The sequence below is a fragment of the Lonchura striata genome, chromosome 7 (genome assembly GCF_050655825.1).
Source record: "Lonchura striata isolate lonStrDom1 chromosome 7, ASM5065582v1, whole genome shotgun sequence".
Taxonomy (NCBI): Eukaryota; Metazoa; Chordata; class Aves; order Passeriformes; family Estrildidae; genus Lonchura; species Lonchura striata.
In genome coordinates, this window is record NC_140709.1 from 28858911 (window position 1) to 28872863 (window position 13953).

Sequence of the window (13953 nt, forward strand, 5' to 3'; positions counted from 1 at the left end):
ATGTTCTCACCTTACTTCTGGAGGTACTGCAATGTAATGTTACAGAAAGCTGGTCTGAAGCATAATGGCACTGGTTCCAGAACTGCTAAGCAGCAAGTGACTCAGGGCTCTGCCAGAAAAGGTAAAAGATGAGAAATGGTGTTCCACAGCAAAGGTAACATCTACCAAAACTTGCTAACACAAAGCAATAGTCTTTTCAGATCACTGACAAGCCCTCACCATATCGATGTATCAAGCCACTGTTTTCATTCACTCAGAATGGAAAAAACCCCAGTAAACACACATTAACTGGTTAAACCAGGTGCAGGAAGGCAGGAAACCTTCAAGAAGGTGGCTAGGAGATATAAGAATCATGCTTGATTGCCCATTTCTTGCTGCTCTGTCACAAACCCAGTATTGCTCCCAAGATCCGTGACACAGCCCATAACCCACCAGCCGAGACTGACACAACACTACCATCTGCTGGTCTTGCCATCACAGAGGCTTTCAGCCCTTCAGCAGTTCCACAGAGCCTCAAAGTGCTCCTGTTCAGTGATGGGATTCAAGGCCATCATCCCTCAGAGCCCCCTGCTCTTACTTTGCCCTCTCTGCAAACTTGGTCCTGGACAAAACAAATCCGTGCTGCCCATCCTCACGGCGAGCTGAGCTCCAGGTGTCCTGCAGGGATTGCCTTTCAGCTCTCACACTGGCTGGGCAGCAGCCAGCAAAGGGCAGCTTGCACTGGCACCCAGGCTGGGGGACAAAAGGGCCACAGGCACAGGAGTGAGCAAGTTTAGGATGACTCCTCTGTTGTCCTCCATTTCCCTTATCTCAAATCAGTTTTTAATCTCACTGCCATAAACCCTACTTTCATCTACAGGTGCCTGTAAGCGCTGAGTTTTCTGTCACCCCGCCCTCACTTTTTCCAGTTGCCTAGTCCTTCTCTCCTACAAAACAAAGAGAATCAACATTGTTGATTCAGCTGGATTTTGGTGAATCAAAAGATACAAAATCCCATCAGAGTCTGAATATTTCACCTTTTATGGAATCTAGACAAGTACTTGGTTAGTGGCAGTAAATTCTATGGTAATGTTACACTTTCAGTTAAAAATATTAACTAGTTATCCTCAAGATAGGTGGATATATAATTTATAATGATTAAAGAAAAAATTTAAGATATTGATACACTTCAAGAGTATTTAGAAATTCCAGTGAAAACAAAGTCTTGCAACTCTTCTGTCCAGCTGTCATTATGAAAGCCCAGGATAGAGGGGCTGACCGAAAATGCAGTGTTCCAGATAAAATCCACAAATCTACAAGACCTACAGAAACAAGTAGGGGCCTTCCCTTCACCTTATTTTTTTTCTTTTCCCCTGAAAGCTACTGAGAGCCTCCAAACATCCATGTAGTACAAAGATGAGAAATTTATAATTCCTCTCTTTGGTCCCAGCCATACTCTGGCTTTTTTTGCATTTTATGTCAATTATTAAGCATGACTGCAGTTATTATGCTTTTAGGTATTGAAGCAACATCCCATGATTAGTTTTTAATATTATTTTGTGATTGAATACTTGAAGTCAGTGATAGCCTTGTTCTACTCCATGTAGTTTCTTTTATTGTGTTGTTTTCCCATATAATATAGAAGGTTCATTAAGAAAGCAGCAAGCTGAGGGATATTACTGAAAGCACACACTTAAAGGAAAACTACATAGTCAATACAAACATATTAATTGGTGTACATCACACAACAATGATTCTTTCACCAATGTGTTAAAGTTTCATGAGCCATTTTCTTTCTGCTTCTGTGGAAAGGCATTAATAATCAGTCAGTTGATTTAGGGTGCACCTATACCATATACTTTTTGTATTGACTGCTGCAGTCTAAGGATATCAGCAGAGCAGGAGATATTTATAGCTTTGCATGCTCCAAACAACCAAACCGTGCTAAAAGTAACTCTAAAACAAGGTGAGATGATTAGATTTATCATGAGGTTGAAGACATACAGAGAGGGACCATATATATTAGATATTGTCTCCTTTACAAAGGAAAGATGGATTAATAAAAGCTATTAAAAACTTGAATTAATGCATATTTTATAGACTCTCCAGCATTAAGGGGAAGATTAAACTTAAAGGTGGCCATTTCAGGTTTACACAGCATTTTATAAATTTATTTCCATCCCTTGAAGTAATGTGGGTGTAATGCCTGCACACCAGAATGAAGTAACCATCTATAGCAGCTTTGCTTGGGATGCAAAACTGCAGAGACACCTTCACATTTGAATTCACTGTTTTTACACCATGCATAGAAAATAGTATTATTTTATAGGAGACATTTTTTGTCTTCATTAAGTTTTGACCATTTTGGTAGATTTCAGGAGGCATTTAAAATTCTCAGACAAAGTATTATCAAGACTGAGGGAATAAAAGGATTAGTTAGTATAATTTGATTGAGTGAATTTCAAAGACTCAGACAGACTATGATACAAAACGTACTGGAGCTAAACAAAAGAGTTGTACTGTCTGAAAAATGTAACTTTATGTAAAAATCACTCAAATTCACAGAACTAAAGCTTGTTCCCATATTTCTGAGCCTTGGGATCCCCTGCATTCTGCATTTGAAAGTAGAATCTGTACTGACAAGTAAGCAGAAAGAGTATGGGAGAGTCAAGGGATCCTGAAAGGCAGAAAGCCCAAGCCAGCCCCAGAAGTCTCTTGCTGGAAAATCAAGGACAGAGTGAAAGAAACAAAATTGAAGAAAAAAAAATTGAGGAGGAGTACTGTAAAGAAAATGGCATTTAAGTGATACATAAAAGGAGATATATAACGTATTTGCATCCAATATACTTGGCAGATCACACCAAAGACAGCCAAGAGATTTATCTATCAGTTTTTTATTTCCAAATAAGAGCTACATAGAAGTTGTTAAGTTTATCAGTTTATCATAAGAAGAAACCTTTTCTTCTATTATGGAAACTTATTTAAAGGATGTATTCTGTTTGTATGTGGACAAAATTGGTTACAATTGTTAAAAGTTTATAGATTGGGAGAAAGCGCATGTTAGTTACTAAATGGTTTTAGAAAGAAAACTAAGTTGGTATAGTTGAAAAGTGAAATTAATGATCTAATTTGGAAGACAGTGTTTGGATTTTTTTTAAAAATTATATTTCTACACAAGTATAGGCAAGATAGATATAAAACAGGAAGACCAAAATCAGTGATGAATCTGCTAACAGCATAAATTCTAAAACTATCTTCTTTCAACCATGCCAGAGTCTGAAGGGCCAATACATGTTTACAGCAAGAAAGACATCCACAAGAATGAACTTTTTGTCCTACACTGCTTGAAAATTATTTCAGTTAAGCTATACCACAAATGTCCTTTATGATGGACAAGTCAGACAGACAGTCCAAGTATCAGTAGAATAGAATTTAAAACAGATTGGTAAAATGAATAATCAGCAAATCCCCAAGACCAAGCGATATTCAGTAAGATGTTCTAGAGGTAGTCAGGTATGAAATTAATATAATGTGGTATTATGTAATCTTTTGCTTATAAGTACCTTGGTGCCAGAAAAATAGAGGTGACTGATGTAATACCAAGATTTCAAGACAGTTCTTAGAGGATTTGGAGAACTAACTTAGGAGATTTGGAGATTTACAGACTAGTAAACCACTTACAAGGACTTTCAGAATGATCTCAGGGCACCAAAGGATAAAATTCTAAAAGGCCTCACAAAATTTAATGTACAAAAATCTGAATCGCTATAAATTGGAAAACAATTGCAACTTTAGAAAGAGTTTGAATTTACATTACATTTTTCATGCCTACTTTTGGTGAAGATTTCAGAAAGCTCTCATTCTACTTCTGATGCTAACTATGGTTTTTGAAACTGAGAAATTAAACCATAGGTTTTTAGTAGGCCCTGATATGTGCTGCATAAACCCCAAATTTGGAAGCAAAACTAAATTTAGAGATAAACTGTCCTACATGGAAGTCGAAAAGAATATTTCCATTTCCATCCTTTTTGAAATTTCAATAAATTTTAGCCAACTAAGAATATAATTAATTACTGAATTTTTAAGCATTTGACTAAGTAATATCCCTTGTAATTGAATCCACTTGTATTTTATATCTTTGATTAAGCAAAAGGCTTATTTTCCTCATTTGCAGTCTTCAACCTCAGTCTTTTTATACTGTGTTCTAAATAAACCAAATATGCAAAATTAATTTCTTTATCTGGACGCAATTCAGGGGCCAGGACTGATTTAACTCATCAGATTATTTACCAGTGAGCTAATTTTGCCTTTTGTTAATGAAATAATAGGGCACAGCTCTGGTGTCAAATCTGACTCCTGGTGAGTCTTTCCTGGTGAGTTTTGTGTTCTGCGAATGATGGGTGGGCACCGTTTCAGTGGGTGACAAAAATTTCCTACTCTAAGCATTACATGTGTAAGTAAAGAATACTTTCTTTCCACTAGGTGGAGGGGAAGACTTAATTGCCTAGAACAGAGACTATCAGGTATTTTAGAGATGTTTTTGTAAAAAAATACTTGTAGAATCTGTCCAAAACAGATTGACAGCAGAGAGTACAGGTAGATTTTTATGAAGACAAGGTTGTACACTGTTTCCTGCATGGATTTTACTTATTTACAGAGGAATTACACCATGATGTGCTTAGATACACACAGAAGAAGATAAAAAAAGGTAGTTTGGCCTAGTGAAGTGTATAGAGTACACTGTGGTCACCTCCTAACTCACCACTGGGGAGTAAAGCTGTGCACCATCCTGTGCAATGGCCATGGAAACAGTACCTCCATAACCATAACAAATAATGAGAAATTTAAAAAATGGTGGAGCAAGGAACTACCAAAACCCCTGCCTTCGTAGGAAAATGCGCTTTCACCTGTAATATTTTTTTTTTAATTATACCTTTCCCAATGTGACATGGAAGAAGTGTTTTTTAGAAGTATTTGAAGACAAAAATCTCTATCTACAACCAAAATGCCTTTCTCTCTGAAGTACAGTGCAGTGAGTTATTAGCCAGCACTAGCAACACAACACAGCTCTTAACAGTGAGATTTGGAGAACATAATCAGCAAATAATGCAAATTACTGCTAATCAAATAAATTAATTCATTGCTTATGATTACTGAAGAATTCAATTCCATCTGCATAGTGCTGTCTGTAGGAAATCCAGTCCAAGAATATGCAGCTTGATCAGTAAAGTTTGTAAATAACTTTGCAGCTGAGTGTGTTATTCAACTAGTGAAGTTGTAGCTCAGTTGCCAAAGTATTTCAAAATATCCACAGCTGAGATATGAAGGAACTCAGCTAGAGAGACAGGTGCCCGGATTTGTAACAAATTCAACTAAATTAGGAGTGTATTCATCCTCACTAAAAGTACACACAAAAAAAGGAGTATAAATAATCTCTATCATTACACTGCTCAGCTCAGCAAAAAGTACAACCACATGACCTGCAAAGTGTAGAGTTAAATAATGAATGCATCTCAGTCAAGACAGAGAGAGTATGGTCATTAGGTTTTCACCCTGGTGGCCATGGTATGTGGGAAATCCTGAGAGTGTGCCTACAGGACAGCACACTTGCCAGGGAATAGTACTGAGCTGGGAAAACATGCAACTGCAGTGTATTTTCCCTTCTGTAATTTCCTGCATTACTAACAGTATGCAAAGTCCTCTGGAGGATTCAAATAATATTCTCCAGGGATGTATCATGAGGCTGTGGCTTATGCTCTTTTAGGGTAGCTCTTTTCTGTTTGGGGTAAGATCTGAAGTATGTGTTGAGGCACCTTCCAGCTGCATTGATTTGTGACGTGGTATTTTATGTTTGGGTTGGAGCTGCAATACCTGCAGTTATGGCAGGGAGAGTTTCAGTTATTTTCCTGTCCTGAGCTGGAGCTGACTCCACAGTGGTTGGTTGTGCTTTCATATTCAGTCCTAGTGCTGCTCAGACTGGCCTATGTAGTTAACCCCTGCATTTTGCTATCAGCAAGCAATGAGTTAAACTGGAAATTAATGTGGCTGAAGAATAAGACCTTTCCCCTTTCAACCAGACTAGAGTCCTACTCTAGTTTGCTGCTCAGTGACATGAGCAGCTTTGGGAAGGGGCACTAGAAAGACAGGAGCATGGAACAGGGTTTTCTGGTGCTTCTTCTGCAAGAGATACATGAGGCACTGTGGCCTCACCAAATTTTGAGTCTCAAGAAGTCAAAGATCACAGCCTGGGCTCTGTATAGCCCTGCTCACAACAGCTACAATCTCAGTGGTGGTCAAAGCCAACCAGGAATCTGGAACTATTTCTGTGCCTAAAGATTAACAAACCACAAGCATGTCCTTGGTAATATTTATTTGCAAGACACTCGTATGGACAAAGCCTGTATTAATGTCTATTAAAATTTGGAGGGTTGAGAACACAAGATGTATGTCACACTTGCAGTATAGATGTCTAATACCTGAACATACAGCATGGTAGAAGATAAATAAAAGCTGTAATACATATGCACTTTACATCACTAACTTGCCTGCAAGTTGAACAAACAGTGACACTAGATCTGAGTTAAAATTATTTTTTTGTTAATTTCCTCATACAATCCACTCAGAGCCTGGAATTAAAGTGACATTTTGCTCTCGAAGGTGCTCTAGTTAAAAGTTCCATTCATATTTTGTTTCTTATTTTCATACCAAATTAACTTTTCAAAAGAGATTAGCATGGCAAATATATCCTGAAGTAAAGAATGCAAGTGCTTCTTGCACAAACTCCAGGAATAAACATTTTATTAAGTAAATTGGTGATTGAAAATGCTTCCTTTGTTGACTCTAATTTAATAGAAGCACAAACAATAATAACTGGAAAACCTTCCTACTTCACAGAAGAAGAAGATGGTCACATACATTCATCCATCACCATATTTTCAAACCTCAATGAGCCAAGGCACAGATAAGATAGTCAGAAGGGTGATTTAAAATTACTAATTTTGCAGAAGGAATGGCTTTTAAAGTAAAATGAAATAATCTCTATTTTATATTTCTATTTCAATTTCTTGGTTTTAGCAATTAATTAATTGGTCTAACAACACGGTATATCACAAGTATGGAGTCAAAGTGCATACTTTATGAAGTTCTAACTTCCTTCAAGCAAAATTTACTAATTTCATAACTTTTCAGGGAAACACATAGTCCATCCTTGACAAATGCATGTATTTCATAGCCCATTGGAGAGTGATGGTTATTAGCAATTTAATATTTAGCTATCCCCCTTAATCCTGCACTGGATGACAGAATGACCATTGCCTTCACTGGCCCACAGAACAAGGCAGGTAAGACAGATGCACACAGCTGCTTCTACAAAGCTGAGCTAGTTGACCATGGAAGTCAACATCCAATTTTACTTGAGGATATTTGAGGATATGTAGCCTTAAAACTTAGTGTCCACTAACCTGATAACCAGACAATCTCATCTATCTTCCCTGTGTGCACTCAGTCTCAATCTCTATGTAAATTCTTTGGGCATAACTTAATTTTTTATTCAAGTCTTTTGCAAAGCATGGAAGTCCACCCAATAAAGCAGAATAATCCCAAATAAATCCCCATTTTTATCATGAATACAAATCAAATATATTTTAGTGATTGAAAGGTCTGCTTGGTGAAAATTGTGCAGTATCATTAATCATATTTACTTCACGAGTTTGCTGGAATGATACTCCTGGCACTCAGTTATAGAGGAGTGACAACAGGGATCTATACATAAAGAGGTGAACTTTGCCCAGAAAATGTGCTAAAAAGAGCTGGGGATTGGTAAAAGGGTGTTTCATAGCCCAGATCCTGCAGTGAACTACAAGTTCAAAACTATTCTGTTACCTGAACTATGGCATTTTCTAATGCTACTAATGGTCCAATCAAAAGTTCAGTCTAATGAACTATTTGAACAAGCTTTGACAGTGAATGTTATTCTGCAAAGATTTTATACCAGCATATGCAGTATTTTGTAAGATAGCCATGCATCTACTAAGCAAGGGTATTGAGCTGTTCATATAATATTTGTTATGTGATACAGAGCCTGCAAAAAAACCCCACAAGAGATGTGAGCATGGAAGGGAATCCATGTCATCCTTTCTATTCACAACTGTGGGGAGCAGTTTGACTGGGAACAGCTGGGATTGTCTGTCTAATTGATTCAAATGTGCATTCAACTTGATGTTTACATCATTGGGTTGGTTATGTAAATGAGCTTTCTATGGAAGATGATGAGTACAGGTTTTTATATTTCCCTTGGGTTCTCATATGGTGTAATGATGATAAAAAGCATTTTCACCAGAAAAATAGCAGCAGTGTTTAAGACAATCATTCTACTCTGATGGTGGAGAGCACTATTAGATACTTTGATTTACACAGAGCAGGAAGAATTGGGATTTTTCTGCATTGTAAAACACAAAAAAAAAAGGGAATTGTTTTTGATACAGATAGGATTCTGTAGACCCCTATCTAGGAATTAATTATTTATTACACAGATTTCTGCACCACTGTGAACAGCACAGGAATTTACCATGATTTTGGATCAAGGTGCATCACAGGATGCTGGAGGGGTAGTACCAGGTTTGTACCTTCTCTGAGTTCAAGAGCAATTTCAGGCCATGAACTTGGTTTAGAAATTCAAAAAACTGTAACTTAGTAACCTTTCAAGTGCTACAAAGAAACCTTAGAAGCTTTTCAGACATCACTCAAAGATGTCAGCTTTCCTAAAAAAATTGTTCCACAATTAATTTACTGATCTTCTAGAACTGAATCTCCTAAATTGGATATTACCAAGGGAAAATAAAGATCTACTTCCAAATGAATACAGTAAGAATTCTAGACAAAGTCTTCTACAGATATGACACACCTAAGCATGTGTGGTGCCATTAGCCTTTGGAATGTTAAATTTTGGGTTTACAGTTGTGTTAGGCTAATAAATAGATTCTAATAGACTAGCATGTGAAATCAAGAGTGTCCATTTAAAGGTTAAAAGCAGGTAGGGAAACCAATATTGAAATGGAATTATTTTGATAGTTTCCACCTTAAAAAAAATATAATTATAAAATAAAAGCATCTGTGTTTGTAATGACTTTGTATTTTTATTATTTACATTTGAATAACCTTGAAACCCAAATTATTTTTTAAAATTTATTTCAGTACTCAAATAACTTAAAATTTACATATCATTTAGGAGAGAGACATTGGCAACTAACTTAATGACATTTTTTAGGACTAAGAACTGGAACCACATCAATTATGAAATTTGCATAGAAGTATTTTAGAAATCAGACTATTAGGCTTATTTAGATACTGTCATATTAGTGATCCTAGTAGCTTGTACTTCTAGAAATGTGGGTTGCAGTTAGAATAGCAAGCTGAATATGCAACAATGACATTAGAAATTAAAGAATTAATATAGTATTTTGGAGTTGCCTGGTTCAATTTGTTGCCATTGACTTTGCTTTTTACATTTAGGCCAGAAAGAATGTAATATTCTGCTTTCAAATGATTCAACATTTTCAAAACATTCCTGTCACTGTTGAGTGCAAGTCTCCCTGCATTTTTACAGACATCAGTGGGTAGGTAGTGTAAATACTGTGGCTTAAGAATCAGGCATAGTTTCTTTCATTAATACAAAAAGCAGTTTTGCTAAACAAAGCAGTTTAGTTACTGCAGTCGACAACTTTCCTTTTAAATCACAAGAGCTTTCATCCTCTTTGAACATTTGCTTCCTTCTTTTGGAATGTTAAATAGTTTCTCCTCCAAGCTGTCCTGGGGAAAAGCCATCTCTGGTTTCAGCACAGTGGAGCAATGTGTCTATTATTTACAGTATAATGAAACTTATCCTTGGACAATAAAGAGCTAAGATATTTGATAGAAGTTTATTTGTGTATTTCTTTAATATATGAAAAGAGCTATTATAATAAAGATAGAAAAATATCTACACAAGCATGAATGCACACAGGACCTGTGATTTCCTGTTTGAAGCCTCTGTGGCCACTGAACCATCACAGAGATTTATCTGCCAAAGAGCCCTCATGGTTTGGTTACCTGTGGCTATCTAGCACATATTTTTGTGAATGTTTCATTTTTCATATTCACCCTTCATGTAAGACTTTAAACTTTGTGCATGCTTTGAGCTGTGATTTTTCTGATACTTTCAAGAGGCAGAATCCAGTGTTTTGAGGAGTCTCAGAGGTAATTTCCATCTGAAGCCATTGCTATTCAATGGCAATAAAAGTGAGGAGGCCAGAGACCACTCCACTGCTACTGAGCTCATGCCAGTCATGAGTACTACAGATGTTTATTCTATCAGCAGATGGAAACTTCATGGATCATTTTGCCTCCTTCCCAAGGGTAAATGTCAGTTTGTCTGAAACTTGAAAACTCTCTTTCTTGTCACCAGGTCAAAATGCTGACCTAAACAGTAACAGCAACATTTTAGGTTAGACATGGGGGAATCTTTGTTATATTAGCTGCTGACTCAAGCATATGCCCATGAAAATGTGTCCTTTTCCCTTTGAGACTCAGGTTCTATCTTGCTATCTTGCATGTTTGATATCAAGGCTGTTATTTTTAGCAGACATCATGTCATTTTTACCTTCGAGAACAGTTTTAATGGACCATGGATGAGCCATCAGAAAAAAAGAAATTGACTCTAACCTGAATTCTACGCTACATAAGGTACATCATGAACAACTCTGCACTAATACATTTAAAATTCAGACTGAGCTACCCATTAATTATGTTCAATAGCAGCATTCATCTTTTAATTTATAAGTACAGAATTAAAATCATACAAGCACATTGCAGAGACAAGTTATTTTTTTCCCATAATCTACAAAAATCAGAAGCCTTATAAGAATCACAGCTCAGGGATCAGACTAGATAGTTGACTGTAATTAAGCAAGTGAAACTACAGCTCAAAAACCTTCCCATATTCAATACATTGCCAGAAATCAAGTCAGACTTTATGTCTTGTATAGCATAAAAAGGAGAAAACTGATAAAGGCAGGTTTAAGGTCCACTTCCTCTGAGTCTCAGATTGCTAAGAAATTGAAAATAGTAAAATGACCAAGTTTTTAACATGCCTCCAGTCTACTTGGAGCAGCCAGTTTTTTGAAGTGAAACATGTTCTATATGCTTATACAGACCATAGTTTCCAAACAAATTATGGGTTGAAAACCCACAAAGAGTAAAATTTCAGTTAACACTATTTTAATCACAAACCCTAAAGAGCAAAAAACAACCATATAAACATATGTTACCTCTACTCCTTTAAATTTATAAGGTCAAGATTGTCTTAGTCAATGAGGAGTGAAAATTACTATATATTTTTAATGAGAACCACTGTGTTACAAAGTGTGAAGCAACCCACTCTTACTTTGACCTAGTTGACCACCCCATCTGTGTAAATTTTATTATGAACCCTGCCACTTTCCTGCTGCTGGATCTTGGAAAAGTTACTCTGCCATCTGTACCTTCTTTTTCCCATTTCTGAAAATGGAGTATCGTCATTAATCAGTACAGCCTTGGGGATCCTGCAGTTCATTGAACAGGGCTGAAAGAGTATTGCTATTATTACTCTAAAGCAACTTATATTACTACATAGCTGATGCTGTCCTGAGTTGTCCCAATAATCTGTTTTGTGATTTGAAGCAATTTCCTGATATGCAGCTGAGAAATCAGCTTGAGTCCAGTCTTAAACCTTTAATGTCCTTCTAATTAGGCAGTTACTTGTATGAAGAACTGTTCCTTAGAAGGAAAGGCTTATAGAACTAGGTTTTTATTGTAAGGAATAAAATGTTTAAAGCCTGCTTTTAATTATTCATGAAGGTCATGTCTGCTTATAATAAATACATGTATATCTATATATACACAAAATAAGTTTTGGGAATCAATTGTACAGTGGCCTCAAGGCTGTTTCAACTCTGCATGTTCAATCCCAGATATACGTTCACCTCAACAAGAAATTGCAACAAATGTACACAGCTGGGTTGATAACAATCTGAGCATTACTCTTTTTTAAAGTGTTCCTCAAGATGTATTTTAGGAAATTGTATATGCTCTTACTTTATCTCTATCCTATATTTTACAGTGAATATTGTTTCACTTTCAAATATTGGAATTCTAATCCTTTACCTCTTGAGAGCCTGACTCATTGCAAATTTTTGTTTTCTGAGACTTTTCCTCGCACTTTTGTTTCAGAACTCTGGGTTACAGGGCCATATTCTTGCCTTTTGTGTTATAATATTGTTCCTGAAGAAATTAGTTTGCATTTTACCTCAGACTGTGTGAAACTGACAACTGCTGATGTTCCAGTCTGAAGATCAAGGTACCAATGATCCTCAGAAGAAGATTCATTTCCTAGGGCACTGGAGATTACATATCTATCAGAACTGAAATCAAAGCATGGTAAGTGATAATATCTGGAAACCTTCTCAGATCTTGCAAAACACAATGGAACAAAGCAACAAAGGGAGACTGGAATTTCTGTTTGCTTCATCTCAGTGCATAAATGGAATTATAGTTCTTTTGTGTTTTTGCTCAAAATATGGAAAAGCCAATCAACAAATTTCTAGAAATATTATTTTTTAGTTTTAGCAATTATAGACTCTCTTGTGTTAAAGTACTCTCTACATTACCTGTTTTGTAATTAAGAGAACAGTGTATTTATTACAGTTTCTAAAATTCTATAAAATAAGCTTCTTTACAGTTTTGTCTCAGGAAAACTTATCCAAAATCTGTAAAGATTACCTAATCAGAAATAACTTTGAGGACTTTTCTGGCTCATGGAGTATTAAAAGGCAAAAGAAGGACAAAACCTACTTAATAGATAAAGAAATTACTCTGTAAGTTTTGAGTAGATGCAAGACATTGTAATCTGCTCATTAGAAGGAAAGGTGTGATCAGTCACAGTGCCCAGAATCCGGATGCTGAGGTATCATTCTTCAGGACTAAAATTTTCTAATTTCTGGGAAATCACATGAAGGAAAAATTAAATATTAGGTAGCTGCCCTGACTTTGAATGACTTCATCCTCCTTGTAGTGAAGCAGAGCTCAGAAAAATAGAGAAATCACAGAGAACATATGATGAAATCTCCATTCCAGCACTCTACAGGATATTATACAGAACAAAGGTTCATCAGGAAGGAGCAGTCTCCAGCCTGGAGAGAAGAGCCTGTGAAATTGTGATTATTATGAAGGTTCTCTTGGGGGTCTAACAGGTGTTGCTATCCAGCACTTGAAGCAATGAGAGTATTAAGACAGTGTATACACCAACAGCATAGTACAATACTCAAAAAAGTATAGTACTCAAACCACAGGGGATTGATTAACCTTTAAGCACACGAAAATAGAAGGAAAAGAGTAAAACTACTTTCAGTCAATCCTTTCCTACTGGAATCAAACCAAATCACCTATGAATGAGAGCTGATGGTAATCATTATAAATCAGGGCTACAAATTTTCAGAAAAGCAGTAAAGAAAGAAAAAAGACATGGAAAGAAGCATGTAGGTAGCCAAATCAATGAATATAAACCAGGTTTTTCTACAAAACAGTTCTAGCAATAACTCTGACCTACAACTAAAAGTGGATAATGGAAATAAAAAATAAAAGGAATATACATTTCTTTGTAAAAGGGCAAAATGGAATTATTTTCCAGGAAATAACACCAATATAGCACATTTAAAAACAGCAGTAAAATCTATAATTTTAACAATGGATCAATTTCTAATTTGAAGGAAAAACATGCCCCAGCTACAAATAATTTAAAATTGGGAATGCTCCAGAAAATGGAAAACCTTCCAAATATATGCTATAGTTTCCAAGGGAATCAGTTATTGAAGTCCAATTTGTATTTACACAAAATCAGAGAACCGATGATTAATTTGTCTCCTCTGTCATTTTAAAATTAGATAGCCTAATTTGTAATACTTT